The sequence below is a fragment of the Stegostoma tigrinum genome, chromosome 4, assembly GCF_030684315.1.
Source record: "Stegostoma tigrinum isolate sSteTig4 chromosome 4, sSteTig4.hap1, whole genome shotgun sequence".
Lineage (NCBI taxonomy): Eukaryota > Metazoa > Chordata > Chondrichthyes > Orectolobiformes > Stegostomatidae > Stegostoma > Stegostoma tigrinum.
Genome location: NC_081357.1, coordinates 52272666 through 52289941, shown reverse-complemented (window position 1 = coordinate 52289941; position 17276 = coordinate 52272666). Strand labels below are relative to the sequence as shown.

Sequence of the window (17276 nt, the reverse complement as noted above, 5' to 3'; positions counted from 1 at the left end):
AATGCAAGAAGCTTCAAGCAGCTTTTGGAGATTCTTTAATTATTTTTCAAACTTGGTTTCAAAGCTGGTATTGGATTTGGCAGCCCTGAGCTATCTACTGATCTCCAACAGAAGCGAGTGTAGTAAAAGCCCCACAATAAAAACTAAGTCGCTCATTGCAATTACACATGGGTTTATAAAACATATTTTTGTTTTCATCATAAAAACTGGTTGAGTATTTGAAGACTGTTAAAATTAATCTCATAGTTCAAGCCTGTATCAAAGTGGTTGAAGGATTACAAAAAAATATATTTACACAGCATCCTTAATGTAATAAAATATCACAAGGCACTTCGTAAGAGTGTTAACAAATAACAATGAAACTAAACCTGATAAAAGAGATTACAGCAATTGAGGTAGATTTCAAGAAGCTTCTTAAGAGGAGGAAATAGAAGTGCATTAGGTGGGAAGAGGTTTGCAAAAGATACATCTACACTGTTAACATTGTGTACTTCTTACCTAGGAATGAGACTAATTAAATTTGTTTGCAAAAATCAAAAAGAGCAAGTCAGGCAAAATAAATAAACTGAGCAAGGTTTGAGACCACCACATTTGACATCAAATCCAACATGCTCCGTGATTTCATACAATAAGTATTTTCATTCCAAGCCAAAATTAGAATAAAAACTTTGAGAGAAAATACCATATGCTTAATGTTTATTATCAGCACTTAATAGGAAAAATGTCCTGTAAATCACTTTAATTACATTCTCAAATTGTAGCATTAAAAATGGCCATGCAATTAGATATCACTCACTAAAATGAAAGCAGAAAAAGCAAAACCAAAAAATTAATTAAACAATTATCTTCATGTATTTACGGGCCATTTCTTCCTAGTGTTAAGGTAGCTATTATTGATAGCTGCATCCATGGAGCATTATTATGTCATGGCTTTAACAGATCCATTGCAGGAGCCTTTGTTAAAAGAAAGAAGTGGAAGCTTAAGAAAGTCTGTGTTTGATTAATATTGATACATTCCAGAATCATTAAGTGAAAGCTCAACCTTTTGAGCATGTGGCATACAGCTTTGCCAATTTTACTGACAGGGGCTTTCGGTAAATAGTTATGCATTACATAAGGTACCTGGCAGACCCTCAGATGTCTCTCAATCATGCTGGGTTCTTTATCTTTCTCAGATGTAGTTTCTTCAATGTTGTACAATTATGTTGGCTGTCTTCTGTGGCAACAGTTTTCTCATAAGTATAAAATAAGTAAGTTTATAAGTACATATATATCTAAGACAGAGAGAGGAAATCAAAGCATGTGACATCATGTCCAGAGATAAAATCAAAATACTGTGGATGCCGGAAATCTGAAACAAACACTGAGAAACTCAGCAAGTCCGGTAGCATCTGCAAAGAGAGAAACAGAATTATGTTTTAAATCCAAAACAACTTGACTTTAGAACTTTTGAGAAGAGTCATAACAGAACTGAACATTAACTCCTAAATAAAAACCAACAGAACTGTGTGTGCTGTAAATCAGTAACAAAAATAGAAATTGCAGAAAATCTTGACAGGTCTGGAAGTATTTGTGAAGAGAAATTAGAGTTTCAGGTCCAGTGACCCTTCCTCAGGACTGACAGGAGCTAGGATAATGCCGGCTTTAGTGCAGAAGATAGTATGGGGGGAGGAGGTAAGGGGTAAACGATAGCTGGGGAGAGAGCCGAGAGAGAGAGAAGAGCAGTTGGACAGACAAAGGAGTGAATAATGATCTGGCTAGAAGGGTGAATAGCTGTTGATGGAGACTGTTAGTGGCTGACAATGAGGTGTCTTCAACACGACATTCTGATCCCTGGCCAATATCTCTGTCTCAGGCTTGCTGCAGTGCGCCAGCATAGCTCAGTGTGAGTTGGAAGAGCAGCACCTCATTTTCCACTTCAGGACCCTGCAGCCTTCAGGACTCAATGTCGGGATCAATAACTTTAGGGTTGAACTTTCCTATGACTCCAGCCCCACACACCAGGCCTTGTGATCTCACAGTCTGTTAATACACACAATCCATTGTCAGCCACCAATAATCTCCATCAACAACTATTCACCCTCCTGGCCAGATCATTATCCACTCCTTTGTCTGTGTCCCCACCTATCGCTGACTTCTTATCCCCTAACCCCACCCTATCTTCTACTAAAAGCCGGCACTTTCCTTGCCACCTTCAGTTCTGAGGAAGGATCACTCGACTTGAACCATTAATTCTGATTTCCCTTCACAGATGATGCCAGACCCGCTGAGCTTTTCCAGCAACTTCTGTTTTTGTTTCTGATTTAAAGCATCCACAGTTCTTTTGACTTCTTTTTAGCAAGGGGCTTTTGCATTTGTTTCGGAAACATCAACTTTTTTTCACTCTTTGCAGATGGAGCTAGAACTGCTGTGTTTCTTCAGCATTTTCTGTGCGTGTTTCAGCGATCTAAAGATAATTTTGGCACGTACAAGTGTGAAAGATCAATGATAACAACTTAAAGATAGAATATACAAGATACTTGGGCACAGGATGGATTGAGCTGGAACTAAGGACCCCAAGTGAAGTGACTAGCTATTTCTGAAAGGGCTAGTTAACTTAACATTCCAAAAGCTAAACCCCCTGCTGTAGGCAAGGTAAGTTATCAACCCAGGCAATTTGTGCAATAAGAGGTGGCTGCATAAACTCTGGAAACCTTACTGTTAAATTCAGTTAAACATGGTGACTACTTGATTTCACCCATCAAATTATTATGGTTTCAATCACTGATCTCCAGTGTGCTTTGCTAATCCATCATCCAGTTACATATATATGAACAAGAAAGAATAGGCCACTCGGCCCCTTGTGCCTGTTCTGCGATTCAATAAGATCATGGTTGATCGGATTTCAATATTAACTCTACATTCCTGTGTATCCCAATAATCTTTCAACCCTTCGGTCATCAAGAATCTAGTTAATGCTATTCAAAGATTCTGCATCTATTGCCTTTTGAGTAAAGGAATTCTTAACGCACTCAACCCTCACAGATAAATAAAAGATACTTCATCCGCTGAGAGTAAAAGATGCTCTCCTCAAAAGGGTGATCACTTATTTCTAAATTCTATCTCTTAGTTCTCATATCTCCCAAAAGGGGAAACATTCCTTTCAGCATCCATGCTAACACATCGTCTCAAGATTATATGTTTCTCAATAAGATCATCTTTCATTCTTCTAAACGCTAATGGACAAACGTCCAGTATGTCCAACTTTTGTGCATAAGATAACCAACAACTCCACACCCACTACTGGTCCTGCTATCAGTTGAATAATCTTTATCTGAACTTCTTCCAATGCAGTTATAGTCATTAGGTAGTACAGAACTTGAGTATTGCTGAAAATTCACACTTTTCATCTTACACTTATCAATACAATTCAGAAGAAATGCCAAAGTAAGAGGGAAACAACATATTTACACAGTAATGACAGTGTTGTTGAACAGAGACCTTGGAGTGGGAGGCTCATAATTACTTGAAAGTTCCTTGGAGTCACAGGTAGACAGAAAATTGAAGGCGGCGTTGGGTACACTTGCCTTTATTGGTCAGTGCATTGAGTGTAGGAGTTGGGAGGTCATGTTGAGGCTGTACACGACATTGGTTAGGCTATTTTTGAAATACTTCATTCAATTCTGGTCTCCCTGCTATAGGAAGAATGTTGTGAAACTTGAAAAGGCTCCGAAAAGATTTACAAAGATGTTGCCAGGGCTGGAGAGTTTGAGCCATGGGGAGAGGCTGAATAGGCTGGGGTTATTTTCCCTGCAGCATCGCAAGCTCAGAGGTGGCTTTATAGAAAAGTTTATAAAATCCTGAGTGGCATGGATAGGATAAACAGCCAAGGTCTTTTCCTCAGGGTAGGGAAGTCCAGAACTGCAGGGCATAGGTTTAGGATCAGAGGGGAAAGATTTAAATGGGACCTGAGGGGGAACGTTTTCACACAAAGGGTGGTGTGTATATGGAATAAGCTGCCAGAAGTAGTAGCGGAAGGGAGAACAATTACAACATTCAAAAGGCATCTGTACGGGTACATGTATTGGAAAGGTTTAAAGAGATATGGGCCAAATGCTGGCAATAGGACTAGATTAATTTAGGATATCTGATCATCATGGACAAGTTGGACCAAAGAGTCTGTTTCTGTGCTGTACATCTCTATGATTCTATTACTGATTGGCTGGCAAGTGATTGGTTGATAGGAGGTATTCCTATGGGAAATTCACCAGGTAATTATGATTGACAATTATCCACCAAGCTTTAAATTTTAAACAATGCAGCTTGACTCTGATTGTTCAACAATTATCTGGACAAACGAACCAGAGAATTGGGTTCACCCTAGCATTCACCCAGGCAGTTAATATAGAGACCTTCCGATGCAATTAATGTTTCATTCCTGACATGATTACAAATTCCATGAACAATTTGCCTGGAGTGGGAGAGTGCAACACACATCAAATCTGTCATATTCTCTTCCCTCTTTGGTTGTTCTATGAATAATGTGGCGAGATGAAATCTGAATAGGAATTCTGTAACATTATAAACAAAATTATATGGTAAAATCACGTCATAACATAGCTGAAGCGAGAAGTAGTAAGTACACCCCAGGGAAAATGAAAAGCTAATGAGCCCATGGAGGAAGACAAACTACATTAAAAAGAGCAAGTAAACTTGAAGAAAACTCTACTTCCGGTTTTCAGTGCAGCCATAATGAAGATCTACTAATTATTGGACCATTTACTTAACTCTCAATTATTAAGTCTACAATTACATTTCGAAAAAGAAAAAAAACTGTCCAAGAATAGTGGAGTGACAACTGTATAGAGGCGTACTTGAACTTTTGTGAAAGAGACATTTATATAATTTGATGCATAGCAGTCACAAATACAATTGTAACATTGTAAGCCTCAAGACTACTGCACAAAGTCTCAGGGCTAACCCTTAGTGTCAAACATTTAAGTAAAAATTGGACCGAGACCTTTACCCTCAAAAGTCGTGTCTGACTGACAGTTTTATAAAAGATACACAAAACAACAACTTGCATTAGAAGGCAAACTCTCAAAATAATTCAAGTCTACACTGCAACAGCTATGAACTGGTTAAAAACTGGATTTTATATGAATATTTTCACGAAGTATAATTGACAAATGAAGAGGGCTTCCATAGAACCGCAGTAAAAAACAACCTGGGTGTAATTTAACAATTGCATGCTACAGTGGATGAGGAGTTGGACCTATTTTTAGAAACATGGGCAGAATAAATTTCCTTATCTGTAATGATCTTGCGAACAAACATATGATTGCAAATTGCCCATTCTCTACCACACAAAGTAAAATACATCTCAGTTTTTCCTGACTTGACACTTCTATTTATAACAAAAGATTTTTGATTACAGTTTTCCCCAACAGGCAATATTTCTGTACTTGTTTTCATACTGAAGGGTTTGGTTTTCAAATACATTCTTCCATCATAGCTGTGACACTTTGCTGGTGAACATTTAAAGCATAACATAACTGTACAAATAACATCCACAGACTGAAATATGATATTTTCAAGCTGATTGATTTGCTGCAATGCAATGTGAATGAATTCATCTGACATTTTTAGTATGCAACAAACAAGAAGTGAATGGAAATGAAACTTTTATTGTTTAAACATGTCCAAATTTTGTGCAGAAAGTCCAGCGATGCAGTCATCGTTACAGACCTAGCATTGTGGAACATACTCATACCTCTGTGACAAATGATTCAAATAGCAAGTAAGGCAGTGATAATAAATCATGGAATCCCTACAGTGTGGAAACAGGCGCTTCGACCCAACAAGTCTTCATTGAACCTCAGAGCATCCCACCCAGACCCTTGCCCCATAACCCCCCTAATCTACACATCCCTAAACACGATAGGCAATTCAGTGCGGCCAATCCACCTAACCCGCACATCTGTGGGAGGAAATCAGAGCACCCAGAGTAAAGCCACGCAGACACAGGAAGAATGCGCAAATTCCACAGATCGTTGCCCGAGGTTGGAATCGAACCCGGGTCCCTGGCGCTGTAAGGCAGCAGTGCGAACCACTGAGCCGCTGTGCTGCCCACAGACAACTGAAGAGCCAAATGGTCATAACTATACTGTTAAAATGCCACTAACACTTTGTATCTTAAATGATTTGAACTAACTAATTCAGATATGTAATGCATTTCTTGATACATGATGTGAAGGTGCTGGTGCTGGACTGGGATGGAAAGGTCGGAAATCACATGACTCCAGGTAACAGTACAAAAGGTTTACTTGAAAACACAAGCTTTTGGAGCTTTGCTCCTTCAGGTGTTAGTGAGAGAGATAGGATCAGACACAGAATTTATAAGTAAGAGATCAAAAGATCACACCACTGATGAGGATGCGTTAAGCAAATCTAAGATGCTGTTAAATCTTTAATCAATTCTTGATACACTCTGCTACTGGAGAAAATATGCAGAAATAATTGTGTTGTTTACATCACAATCCCACCTTCAGGTTGCGATGTCCACATTTAATACATAGTCCATTACGAAGGGGAAAGCTCCGCCCAGAAAATTCTTACTCGTCTTTACCTGCTCTCCTTATGCGCTGAAGGCTAATACTGATAATTTGGATTCTTTTTTTCCTCTAACCCTATCCTCCTTTTCTGTCCCTCTTATTTCTTTTGTCCTAAACCCTTTGCATGACAAACTGAAGCTTCTTTCAGTAGTATTCACCTCCTCCTGCTTTTCGTTTATATTAAAATTCCTTAAATTTCTTCACCCCCAGCAGCCAAACCTCCACTCTGCTTTTGTTTGCAGCAATGAAAATGGCAGGGTCCAGTGCTTTGTCAGAAAAAGGAGCCCAGTCTTCCCAAAGATGCAGTATCACCCAATCTGACTCTAGAAAGTAGTTCAAAGCTTGGCATCTCTGTCAGAGAGTAGATTAGATAAGAGATGCTTGTGATGCATCAATGGGCTACACACAGAGCATATGAACAATTCTGTCCCAACATAATGGTCAGCCCCTATTCTCTCAGCTTGATAGTATGCCTGCTTACCTGCAAGCCATTCCACCAATGTCTTTGCTGACACCAGGCTACCAGCTGGTCCAACTACTGCAGTTCAAGCTGAAATGCTGCCCCCTAGGCTCAGGGCTTTTTGATATATTTCTCAAGCTAACCTGAACCACTCTTGTTGCAAACTCTGCAGCCTTCCATTTTCCATGTTGCACCCACTGGTAATGAATAGTAGGCAGGAGTTGTGAGCCATATCTGGAAGAGATATTTCTTGTTAAGTAGCCATACTGCATCCCTATGACCAAGTGGGATGTTACACTAACTATGGATGAAAAAAAGTTGCCCTCATAGGAAGTTGCATCCATTTCTATTGAACAACGAGACAGGTTTGATGCAATACGTGTATAGACATTATAATACCATACATGGCCACACGTCTGTCGTCTGCAAGGTGCGAGAAAGGATTCTGACGGATAGGATTTATGACCATCTGGAAGAGCAATGGCTTGATTAAATGCAGTCAACACGGCTTTGCGAGGGGCAGGTCATGCCTCACAAACCTTATCGAGTTCTTTGAGGATGTGACTAGAAAAGTTGATGAGGGTCGAGCTGTGGATGTGGTGTATATGGACTTCAGCAAGGCATTTGATAAGGTTCCCCATGGCAGGCTCATTCAGAAGGTCAGGAGGAATGGGGTACAGGGGAACTTAGCTGTCTGGATACAGAATTGGCTGGCCAACAGAAGACAGCGAGTGGTAGTAAAAGGAAAATATTCTGCCTGGAGGTCAGTGGTGAATGGTGTTCCACAGGGCTCTGTCCTTGGGCCTCTACTGTTTGTAATTATTATTAATGACTTGGATGAGGGGATTGAAGGATGGGTCAGCAAGTTTGCAGATGACACGAAGGTTGGAGGTGTCGTTGACAGTATAGAGGGCTGTTGTAGGCTGCAGCGGGACATTGGCAGGATGCAGAGATGGGCTGAGAGGTGGCAGATGGAGTTCAACCTGAATAAATGCGAGGTGATGCATTTTGGAAGGTCGAATTTAAAAGCCGAGTACAGGATTAAGGATAGGATTCTTGGCAGTGTGGAGGAACAGAGGGATCTTGGTGTGCAGATACATAGATCCCTTAAAATGGCCACCCAAGTGGACAGATTTGTTAAGAAAGCATATGGTGTTTTGGCTTTCATTAACAGGAGGATTGTGTTTAAGAGTCGTGAGATCTTGTGGGAGCTCTATAAAACTTTGGTTAGACCGTACTTGGAATACTGCGTCCAGTTCTGGTCGCCCTATTATAGGAAAGATGTGGATGCTTTGGAGAGGGTTCAGAGGAGGTTTACCAGGATGTTGCCTGGACTGGAGGGCTTATCTTATGAAGAGAGGTTGACTGAGTTCGGACTCTTTTCATTGGAGAAAAGGAGGAGGAGAGGGGACCTAATTGTGGTATACAAGATAATGAGAGGCATAGATAGAGTTGATAGCCAGAGACTATTTCCCAGGGCAGAAAAGGCTAACACGAGGGGTCATAGTTTTAAGCTGGTTGGAGGAAAGTATAGAGGGGATGTCAGAGGCAGGTTCTTTACACAGAGAGTTGAGAGAGCATGGAATGCGTTGCCAGCAGCAGTTGTGGAAGCAAGGTCATTGGAGACATTTAAGAGACTGCTGGACATGCATATGGTCACAGAAATTTGAGGGTGCATACATGAGGATCAATGGTCGGCACAACATCGTGGGCTGAAGGGCCTGTTCTGTGCTGTACTGTTCTATGTTCTATGTTCTATAAATGAAACCTATATTTTTTGCACTTTTCTGAAATTCAGTAAAATTGCAGCACGACGCATCTGCACTTAGCCAAAAGAATACTGTTATTGATGACCCAAGAAGCAGCCTGGGTGATCCAGGAACTGTACCTCTTCCGCAGCTACACTGGGACTATCCTCCACCTCTTCCTCCGTTACATCAATGACTGTATCGGCACTGCCTCATGCTCCCACAAGGAGCTTGAACAGTTCATCAACTTTACTAACTTTCACCCAGACCATCTCTGGTATCACACCCTCCTTCCTGAACCTCTGTCTCCATTTCTGGTAACCACCTCAAACCTGATATCTATTTCAAGCCCACCAACTCCCACAGCAAGACCACACCTCCTCCCACCCACCTTCCTATCGGAATGTGATCCCCTGCTCCCAATTCCTCCACCTCTGCTCCCATGATAGGGCATTCCACTCCTGACATTCCCAGATGTCCTCTTATTTTAAGGACTGCAGCTTGCCCCCTTCAGTGGTAAAAAATGCTCTCGCCCGCATCTCTTGCATTTCTCGCACCTCTACCCTCACATCCCCTCCTCGCAACAAAAACTAAGACAGAATCCCCCTTGTCCCCACATATCACAGACTACACTCAACATATCATTCTCCACCACTTCTGCCACCTGCAATCTGACCCCACAACCAAGGATATGTTTCCCCTCCCATCCTTATCTGCTTTCTGTAGGGACCACACTCTCCACATCTCCCTCGTCTGCTCCACACGCCCCACTAGCCCCACCACCCCCGCACCTTTCCCTGCAACCACAGGAAATGCTCTACCTGACCCTACACCTCCCACCAAGGAACCAAAACAAAACTTCCACAGACAGAGGATCACCTGCACATCCGCTGTAGTATACTGTATCCACTGTTCCGATGTGGCCTCCTCTCCATCGGTGAGCCGAAGAGGAGGCTTGGAGACTGCTTTGTAGAGCATCTGCACTCTGTTTGCTACAAATGACAACGCCTTCCAGTCGCGAACCACTTCAACTCCCCCTCCCACTCCCTGGGTGGCATGTCCATCCTGGGCCTTCCATAGTGTGACAATGGCGCCACCCAGAAACTGAAGGAGCAGTACCTCATATTCCGCCTTGGGAGCCTACAACCCAACAGTCTCAATGTGGACTTTACCAGTTTCAAAATCTCCCCACGACCACACCGCCCCCCCCACCCCCACACCGGCCTCATCCCATGACCAACTCTCCCTCTCATCCCTGCCTCCTTGACCTGGCACATCCTGTCCATCTTCTTTCCCATCTATCCACTCCTCCCACTTCATTGACCAATCCCCACCACTGTCTACCTACACTCACCTATCGCCATGCCACCTACCTTCCTCAGCCCCACCCTTCCTCTTTCTATTTATTTCAGACCTCCCTTTCCCCTGCCCCATTTTTGAAGACAGGTACTGACATGAAACGTCAGCTTTCCTGCTCCCATGATGCTGGCTGGCCTGCTGTGTTCCTCCAGCTCCACACTGTGTTAACAAAGATTTAGAGGAATGCTCACTTTCACAGGCTGTTATGGATATGGGCTCCAAATTACTTGCCAAAACATAAACAGTGGTGTTTCTTGTGAAGCATACCCTCTACAAATATGGATTGACTGGAATTAGAAGTATCTGTATATTCGAGGGACAGATGCTAGAGGCTGGATGTACAGCCTGATGATTTGGCCTTTCTCTATACTCCTCCACCACCACCTCCAATTTTTCATGCGAAAAATGTACTGATACCAGCAGGCTGGGGTTGTGGACTGAGCAAAGAGATGGCATACCATCCTGTGTGCTTGTTTACCCACCCATTTCACCAGTACTGGCCATTCTTACCAATAGCAGCTTGTTCTGATATGTGGGTAGCCAACTAGGCTCAGCGGGCATTGTCAAGCACACTAAAGAGGGCAACTGGAATTTTAAAGTTGGCCTCCAGTTTTCTAATGGTCAGGGTGGGGCAACCATAGGGGAGACACTGCTCAGTAGATCTAAAGATCCAAGGCTGCCTTGTGGAGGGATTCTGCAGCATATCCACTTCTCTCAGGGTGATCAGACTTCTGGTTTTTGTTTAAATTAAATGTTTACATTGAAGGGGCCTCAATGAAACACCCTTTCAGTTGCTTACTCTCCATGACAGTCTGCAGTTCTCAAGTCGGATTAGCCCTCAAGTTGAGAACTCATCCACCACTTTTAATTGGGCAGGGACCCTGTCTCTAAGCAATTAAGGGGATGCCTCTGTGAAAATCCCAGATTGCTGACTGCTTACTCCCATGGCAGGGTTTGGTTTTTGTAACAGCCCCAATTCTGCTATTCTACCCCGATGTGTAAATCCAAATATATTTCCAATGGAAAACCTATAAATATCTCTGTTTAACTAAGGACAATGAATAAATAGAATTTACAGAAAACAAGGCAAAAAAAAAAGTGCGATATGGTTCATATTTTTATGGGATAGTGGGGAAGATATCAAGGGGAACTGACATATCTGTTAAGATTGGTGACATGGGAGACATGCCAAAAACTCAAGGCAGGACCTCATCAGTATTTTTTGATCCAGTTGCAGGGTGGAAGACTGATATGAACATTTTGGAGTATCTCACATCACCAAAGTGGGACACTCAAATATACTTCCAGATTTTTGAATCCCTGCCAACTCTATCTCTCTCATCTATTAAATCTTGAGGCCAGCGAAACAGCAGCAATCAACATAAAATATTAAATGCTTCAGATTTTTAATTTCCTTCTGATGCCTTCCATTTTGTATTTGCTTCTGCAGTGGCATCTAGAAATTCTAAATGCTTGCTTAAAATAGACTTATGGTGCCTCCAGCACTTCCAAGGTAGGAAAAATAGACAGTGATTTGCATAATATTATCATATAACTACTCACTGAAACAGGCCTGTCTACATTTGTATGGATGCTTCTAAGGTCATGGGATACCCAATTTTTGTGCTTTTTTTTGTTTTGAACTAGTTTGGGTGTATTAATTTTGCTGAAATTTAAATGTGCCCCTCTTATTTCAAGCAATTTGTTTAACTTTGATGGTTCAGCCCAGTTCCCAAATTTTCACTAACCTACTTAACATGTTACCTCTTCATACACATACTTGGCTATCCCCTCTCTTATACATTAACCTACATACATCCACGTAAACATCTGTGGTAAATCCCAATCAGTTTCATAACTAATCGGAATAAGTCTGGAGAAAAGGCCATCTCTACTTGTCACCAACAAACTGTACCATTTCTTGTCTCCCTCAATTTAAATGTTAGATCTAAAACTGAGAATGGAAGAATATCATGCATCTCAAATAGAATCTCTACAGTGGTTACACAGACCATTCAGCTCATCAAGTCCACATTGACACTCCAAACTGCATCCCATTCAGACCCACCCCCAGAACCATTTACCTGTAACTCTACATTTCCCATGGCTAATCCACCTAACCCACACATCCCTGGATACTATGAGCCATTTAGCATGGCAAATCTATCTAACCTGCACATCTTTGGGCTGTGGGAGGAAACTGGAGCACCCAGAGGAAACCCACGTAGTCACAGGGAAAACATGCAAACTTCATACAGATAATCACCCAGGAATCAAACCTGGGTCCCTGCTGGTGTGAGGCAGCAGTGTTAACCACTGAGCCACCATGCCAACCATGATCATATAGCGTGATCTCAATAATTTCACAATCATCTAAATCAATAATTCTTCTTTCTGTCTTTAATGGCACAAGTTTCAACTTTAGCTAACAAGCGCTTATGAAGGACTTTATCAAATGCGTTCTTGAAAACTATACAAATAAATTCATGCCCAATATTTTGGTCACCTCTTCAAAAGGTTTGATCAGGTGTGTCACTCATAAACCGTTCATTTACATAAATCTGTTTCAGGCAGTTTTGTACAGAAATTTCAAAATGTGTGAATTTTATCAAATGTTCAACAAATATAACTATCTTAATAGAATCTAGTTTGCATAATGTATACTTATAATGGATTTGTTATTGATATCCTTTTATTTTGTGTAATGCCCAAGGGGTCTGTGTCTGCACTGGAAACTAGAACAAACACAGAAATAAACAAACAAAACTATTCAGCATCTGAATTCAGCTGAATTACTGTCTTTTAAACATTCATGTATGAATAAATAATCTCTGCACAAATCACAAGTTACTCATGCATCTGTGTACATGCTAAGAAAGTAAATTAAGAAAATCTTTGCTTTTGAAAATAACTATTATGGTCCTTATGAAATGCAGTCCTTTTTGGTCTCTGTTATACACTCCAGCAGTACCAGACTTCAAAATTAGGCTTCATAATCTCAACCACTCATTTGCTTCAAATCAGTAAATCAGGACTGCATTCTTTTTACACTTTGCCCTTGCTTGTTGGTCTTCCAGAACAAGGAGTTGCCCTTGACCGGGTGTTACAGACTGGCACATACCAAGGTCCAGGACTATGTGCTGAGGGACGCTCGAAAGGTTGGGGCAGCTGCTGCTGAGGCACAGTGGGGAAAGACCACCATCCAAGGTTTTCCTGCTCAAGATAAATGGGGGTCTGTTCAGTTATTCCTCCTAATGCTTTAACACATGTAAAGGTAGTCTTGTTTGTGTAAGAGATGCCTTTGGTTTGTTGGGATAGAGTCAAACTCAAATGTTTGATTGTTTATTTAATGTGCTACTGTAAAGAACCAAACTGCATTTGTGATAATGTACATACACAAGGAGATTGTTTTTATGAATAAAGTATATGTTTGAAATAAAAAATAGGTCAACAAAGCCAGACAAACGGTATGGGAGTAAGCTTTCTCAGTTTGTATTAAACCACTGAAAGCCCATTATTCAGAGATGGAACAGAAAGGAAAGAGAATAAAGAAGTAGCCAAGTAACTGAAAGTGAGGAATGCAGTGTCATCTTTGTGCCAGAGTGTTGTATATAACTCTGGCTATTCATGAACTGGCATTATGCATCCTAGTGCCTGCTCATGACATTTTAAGATTTAGGAAGAACAATTCGGGGGGCACAGTAGTCCAGTGGTTAGCACTGCTGCTTCACCGTGCCAAGGACCCGGGTTCGATTCCAGCCTCGGGCGACTCTCTATGCAGAGTTTGCACATTCTCCCCAAGTCTGCATGAGTTTCTTCCGGGTGCTCCGGTTTCCTCCCACAGTCCAAAGATGTGCAGGTTTGGTGGAGTGGCCATACTAAATTGGTAGTGTTCAGGGGTGTGTGGGTTATAGGGGGATGGGTCTGGGTGGGATGCTTCAAGGGGCAGTGTAGACTCGTTGGGCCAAAAGGGCCTGTTCCCACACTGTAGGAGATCTAATCAATTGGTTTGAGTGTTAATTTAACACTGAGTCAAATAGTCTGCTTTTATATTATGATTCCAATGTAAAATGTATTTTTAAATAAATTGACACAACTATCCAGCTAATCAAATTAGAAAATGCCTTCAAGACTGATAACACTCAAATCAAAATTAATTCTGAAATCTTAGTTTTCTTAACTTATGCATTCAGATGGCACTGAATTGTTGAATCTGTATCCATTTCTGAAGAAGGGTCTAGACCCGAAACTTCAACCTTCCTGCTCCTCTAATGCTTCTTGGCCTGCTGAGTTCATCCAGCTCTACACCTTGTTATCTCAGATTCTCCAGCATCTGCAGTTCCTACTATCTCAAGCTATTCAGTTACAGGCCGTACAATGTCTAAGACTAGTCCTTGCTGCAATAGATATGCAGATACGTCTCAGCAAGGGTCACTGGACAGCAAACATTCCACAACATAGGAACACTGAGACAGACTACCTCATCCAGTTGTGTCCCTGTTCACACAAACTAGCTGAAGGTCAATTCATGAAGTGAAAAAAGGATTTCTTATTTCAGCAGTCCAATAATATACAGTAGTCTAACTGTCAAACTCTAAATATCAAGAGAGCTGTTAAATATTTGTCTGTAAAGAGCCTACTTGCGGTGATAATCTTTACTAAGTAGATTCTTACATGACTTTGCGTAATAAGCTAGATTATCATACAAGACCAAGGACTACAGAAATTATATTTGTGCGACAACTATAGCCAGTTAATATAACAGGCTTTCATATTCATAACTCAAGTTATCGTTTCACAGCTATTCACAAAAAGGTGTTCTTCCTACTGGTAACTGTTAATTGGCAGGCATTTAATTCTTCTTTATTTTGGGTAACCATTAATTTTGAACATCTATTGAGACAGCAGATTAAACTGGTCCTTTACCTTTGCTAAGATAATAGCTTTGCACACAGAGATTGAATGTACCGCAAGATGCAAATTTTTTTTAAGAAAGGCTTCTTGAGATTTCTCAAGGGCAACTTCTTGTTTTTTGGGGCTTATGTTTTGGTTTTCAGGAGGCCTTTTTGCAATCTAAATAACTCTTCATAAGGTGGTGTGTCCACCTTGAAACAATACTATTTGTACTTTTATGCTGATATATGTAGTATTTAGACTCACAAAAAACAGAATTAGAAGAATTCATCAATATCCTCAACAATTTAAAACTACATTATTAAACTTGAAGACACAACATGTAAGGAAAATATTAAATTCCAAGACATGGCAGCGCTTAAATTGGCACAGGGTTGATGGCATAAGTTAGTAACAAATATATCTGTTTAAAAAGCTGATAAATATTTCTATTCACAATAAGTTGTCACCCAAAACGTACCTTACGCAGACTGGTGAGCTCGCAGGTTGCATGTTGTCCCTAATCAGTCAATGTACATCAAATAGTTCTTAGTACTTAAGACACACAAATAAAAATCCTTATTGAATAAAACTTTCATCATAATTTTATGCAATTCTCCAAGTGTTCATTACAAGAGCATTTACTACATTTCCCCCCACATAATAGCTGTTGAATTATAATTTTAATCAGAAAACTCTTCATTAATTTGTTCAGCGTTTACTACCTGTTTTCCTATTCCCAGTTTGCTATGTATTCACTTGTTACAAAATCAAACTTTTTCTTCCTTTTTGCAGTTTCTCTCCCCTTTAAGGTCTTCTTCACCCTTTACAGCTTCCTCTCCCCCACCTTTTAGACCCACTGTCACACTACTGTGCAGAATACCCCTCTCTCCCTCCACTTTGCAGCAATCCTTCCATTTTTCAGACACCCTCTCCCTCTCTCTGCACTTTGCTGTTCTCCCTTCTATTTGCAGGGCTCCCTCTCTCCCTTTGCTTCACAACGGCTCCCCTGCCCTTTCCCTCTACTCTGCAGCTGCCTACTTCCCCTACCAGTTTGCAAACTCCCTTTTCCCTCCACTTGCTCTCTTCTTCAACATTGGAACCTCACTTTGCCTCCAGGACCCCAAACCACCCTATCCATGCCCCAGTTTCAGTCCTTATTCGACAGGTCGTCGTCCACCACTTCGGTCTCCCCAGTTTTGCTCCTCAGCAACCTTCATTCCTGTTCTCTCACCCGCTGACATTCCAGCCCTGGGACCTGCTGTCAGCAGCACCTTTTTGCTCCAATCACAGGCTGGTTCTCACATGTGTTTGCTGCAGACAAGTTGAACCTATCAGCAGCAAGCATGGGATAGAAGCTGCCTGTAATTGAACCAACAGCTCCAAATGGGAATACATGTGAACACCATCAACTGCAAATTCCCTTCCAAGCCACTCACCATCCTGACTTGGAGATATATTGCCATTCATGGAATTCCTAATGGTTTTAGGAAGCCCTAACGGTTTTGAGAGTCTATCCACACGGACTGCAGCAGTTCAAGAAGGCAACTCACCACCTTCTCAAAGGCAACTGGGGACAGGCAATAAATGCTGGCCCAACTAGCAATGCCCACGTCCCATGAACGAATAGAGAATAAAAAATCCGCTGCCCCCGTGCAATTTGAGCTCTGACGTGCAGAGCATTAAGTGAATAGTTAATTAAAACATTACATAATTGGGAATAGATATAGTTCAATATTTATTTTCCAAACTTACACAGGAATCCCAATTTGGCCTTCCTAGGATTTAAAGACCTGATATGTTCTGTCGTATTATTGTTAATCACTGAATTAGAAACTGGAATCAAAATATTAGCAACAAGTCTACAATACAACACTCAATATGTTATGCTGTACTTTTGTTGGCACAAGTTTGTAGAACTTAGGATTCCTGTTTGCAAATGGAGCATGGGAATCTTTAAAATTATGACCTCTATTTCTGCTAATTGTATTATTGCAAAACCCCATCGTCAATCTGTCTTTATTTCTTGCGTCTTTTTAATTCTATGCTTACCCTCGTCCTCCATTTCTCAGGGATGTCTGCATTTCATCGGGCTGCAAAGTTTAATGATGATGCAAGAACAATTCTGTCTGAAAGAAAAGCAGAAAAAAACGATCATCAGAAATGAATTATGGGATGGATAAAGAGAACAAATGCAAATGAACATTAAATATCGTGGAAAAC

General features: G+C 41.1%; 1 protein-coding gene across 6 annotated transcripts in view; it reads right to left on the bottom strand.

Moving 5' to 3' along the window:
* gpr63 (G protein-coupled receptor 63) overlaps positions 1-17276 on the bottom strand; it is a 114411-nt gene that overhangs the window by 14727 nt on the left and 82408 nt on the right. For 2 of the 6 annotated variants that reach the window (XM_048531359.2, XM_059645351.1), the window contains 2 exons: positions 17106-17182; positions 1123-1232 (listed from right to left, as the gene is read on the bottom strand). The gene's annotated coding sequence lies outside the window, so the exon portion shown is untranslated. Of the gene's footprint in view, positions 1-1122; positions 1717-17105; positions 17183-17276 lie in introns of those variants that run through there. The other 4 variants (XM_059645353.1, XM_048531360.2, XM_048531358.2 and 1 more) reach the window with 3 other exon arrangements.